Below are 3424 nucleotides of genomic sequence, written 5' to 3'. Positions count from 1 at the left end.
TATATATATATATATATATATTGCTTATAATAAATATTTAAGGTCTTCTTAGATGTAAGAGAATTCCCAGTTCCACCGTTAGGATCAGGGTCTGAAAGAACTGGAATTTGTTTTCATATTTCTGGAGGCAGATTGTTTCAAGAGTTTAGAAAATTGGACCATTAGATTGGGGCAAATAGTGGGTTTATATGAACTTCGTCACAGTAGAATAACCTTCCTTTTTGAATGTTACCTTTTTCAGGTCTGGAATTTACTGTTTTAGCATTAAATTCCAGGACATGGAAACAGATTTGTTGGAGACCATTCAGACCATTCATTCAGATGTGTCTGAGAATCTCTTGGACAAAAGATGTTGCTTTCCAGTAGTTCTTGAACAAGAACTGAAAAGGGCTTGAACAAGGCTGAAAAAGGCTGTGACCCTCTTGCAAAACATGCCCCAACCACAAGAATCTGCAGTCTAACAAACTGATTAAAAAATCAATATAAAAACCAAAGAATTAATTAGCCAGAGTTTAATAACTAGAAATTTTCCCCAGTTACACATTGTTTGACATTGTACACTGGTATCATAACTCTGCTAGACTGTTCTTTATGTACACTGTCATTGCATAAAACCTGTAACCCTTTGAGATGTGGATTTAAAAGATTAAGTCTGAAGAGGAATGTAACGCCAGTATTTCACACCAGAAATATATCTAGCTGTGAATGGAATCTAACAGTTCTCTACACTTACTCATCTGAAAAAAAAAAGCAAACATTCCTGAAACCTCAAAGTGAACAATTACGGAAATTTTCTCCTAGCACCTATTAAATAGTATTTGAATTATAAACAGAACTGTGAGAATACATATTTTTTTCATTGTTTTACTTTCTGCTATTGATGCTATTTTTCTGTGAATATTCTCACTATTCCTTGCAATATTTAATCCTTATTAGAATCATTGGTTTCAGTGTGATCAGTAGCTCAATCTTGCAATATTTAAAGAAATATATTTCTGACCTTTGACTTCACTCAATGTTACTTATGTACATATGTTAACAGAAAACATTTATATGTCCCAGAGTTTTCTTTTCTCATTATTCAAATTATAAAGACAAACCTGGTAGAAATTAGTTTTCAAGGCTTTTACTTAGAAAATAGCAAAATTTATAAATTTTATTAATCTGTAGAAAAGGAAAGGAATATTCCAGGGAGATTGAGACCTGGACTGGAAAAAAAAATGCTGTGTGTATACATATATATATATATATATATATATATATACACACACACACACACAAAATATCTTTATGCGTTAGATATTATGTTTATGCAAAAATTAATTCTGGGCTTGCTCATCAAAACAAAAACAAGTAATTGGAAAGCGCACTGGATTTGGACCAAATACTCATTTGCAATCTTGGTTTCTTTGTTCAGGCATCAGTTCTGCTGAGTATTTACATTGCAGAATATAAACTAATTTATGGCACTTACATCATTACCTAACGTGCTGTTAATCATCTCCCATGCTGTGAAATGCTATAAAATAGAGCCTTTCTCTGGTTTGGAATGTTCTTGATTCATTGCTTACACTTTTGCTTTAAGGAACTGAAACGGATGTTTTCAAGATGCTGTCTATATATCTAATGGGACTCTGAGATGAAGAATAACACAAACATGCTATACACAGATACTTCACACTCTTTCTGTATTAACTTCCCTTTAGGGTCATTTTATTTCCCTTAGTAGGATAACTGCTATAACAAATGGAGGGACATTTTGTACTGGTTACAAATGCATTGAAGAGCATCACAAAGAAAACACGGAATTCCCTGGTAGCATGGTGCACCATGAAAAGCATGGTACACCTCATTTTGTCAGAGAATAACATAGTGAAAATCCTCTCTGCTGTCTTCAATGATATAAATATTGGTTGGAGACAAAGTGTGATGTCCTCTGGTATTTTATTAGTTATGAAGGTTGTTTATGCTGCTGACTTTACTTTCCCCCAAAGTCTATACCCTCTTCATTGTTCCTTCTGAAAATCAGTATTTGTAGTAATTATGTTATTTAAGCTGTATTCAACATGGATTTATCTCTTCTGAAGGATGATGAAGTATCAAACTCGTGTTTTACCACAGAGTGGTCAGTGGCAGTGGAGCTTTTCCACCTCTTATTAGCAAGCTTCAGCTGAGAAGGGTGGACTCTGCAACTACTAAGTATGGCTAGATTCAGTAGCTTGGTCAATGATATCCATAGTCCTTTTTGCTATGACTATAATTGTGTGCATATTTTGGTCTTGATTTTTTTTGTTTACTTTTCTATACAGATTTCATACTTCCACTTCTAAGGAACTAGATATCAGTGCAAACTCATTGCACTGTAATAGTAAAAATCAATAAAGATTTTTACTATTATTTTTATGTATATTACTTACCTTAAATAGTATATAACATTATTAGTGTATATAAAGACATAAGTGTTTGTATATGTTTATGTACTCATCCACTTCACAATGCTGATGCAGATAGCAGCTTCCACTGCATTCAGAACCTTCCTAATCTTCAAACACATCACTTTTAAGAAGTAAAAAATTGTGATTGTATTAAAATTGCAAGTAGTGATAAATCTATTTCTGGAAAGCTTAAATTTTGAAATCCCATCATGAAAACTAATATTTGTCCACAATGAAAAGATGAATGAAAGGATAAAGAAACAATACAGAAAGATGCAGTCAGGTCTGCTATCACATGCAAGGACAGAGAGACGATGCTTTTTGCTTTAAATATGGCTCACAGTATTTATGGATCAGTAAGTATTGCAAGTCAATTTGTGAGAGTATGGAGAGCTTGTAGGACTTCTCCCTCATTTATAGATTGCAATAAATTGATCTTTTAATGTTAATTTTCTTATTTTTCATGTAGAAACTGTATTTCAGTGTAGATCTGTCATATACTACCACAATCTATCCTAAAGTTGGATACCTTTCGTTAATAAATTAAGTAATTATCATTTATAGGCTTCTCCAAGCTCCCTAAAAATCTCATTTGGGATTTTAGTCATCAAAGGATAATGAACTATCTTCTCAGATAGTGTAAGTCTTATACAATTGCATTGATTGAAATTGTCTTCACTGAGAAAAAAAGAAATATGATCCTCACATTGAGTGACTAACTCAGTTTAGTAATCTCAATATAAAGTTCTAAAAGACATAGAAGACAGATTTTTATCTGAATACAGATAATTGCTGTGAGTGTAAGCAGAGGACAGGTGTTTTCTTGACTAGGATTACTGTTGTGTTTCTAGTCTGTTAAGCTACGTACCTCAGAATAAAAAATGCATTTTTGTTTTTTCTTTGAAAAAGTAAAACCAATCCCTGAAATTCTTCTTTTCTTTTTTTTTTTTTTTTTTTTTTTTTTTTTTTTTTTTTTTTTTTTTTTTTTT

At 32.2% G+C, this 3424-nt stretch overlaps 1 long non-coding RNA gene across 1 annotated transcript in view; it reads right to left on the bottom strand.

Annotated features, from left to right (window-relative positions):
* The window catches only part of LOC113480911, a 22740-nt gene that overhangs the window by 17943 nt on the left and 1373 nt on the right, over positions 1-3424 (bottom strand). The window contains exon 2 of the long non-coding RNA XR_003398575.1: positions 1001-1006. This is a non-coding gene — a long non-coding RNA (uncharacterized LOC113480911). The remainder of the gene's footprint in view (positions 1-1000; positions 1007-3424) is intronic.

Source organism: Athene cunicularia, assembly GCF_003259725.1.
Source record: "Athene cunicularia isolate RWA chromosome 5 unlocalized genomic scaffold, athCun1 chr5_part1, whole genome shotgun sequence".
Taxonomy (NCBI): Eukaryota; Metazoa; Chordata; class Aves; order Strigiformes; family Strigidae; genus Athene; species Athene cunicularia.
The sequence above is the reverse complement of the archived record's forward strand: the minus strand, read 5'-3'. Positions and strand labels throughout refer to the sequence as shown.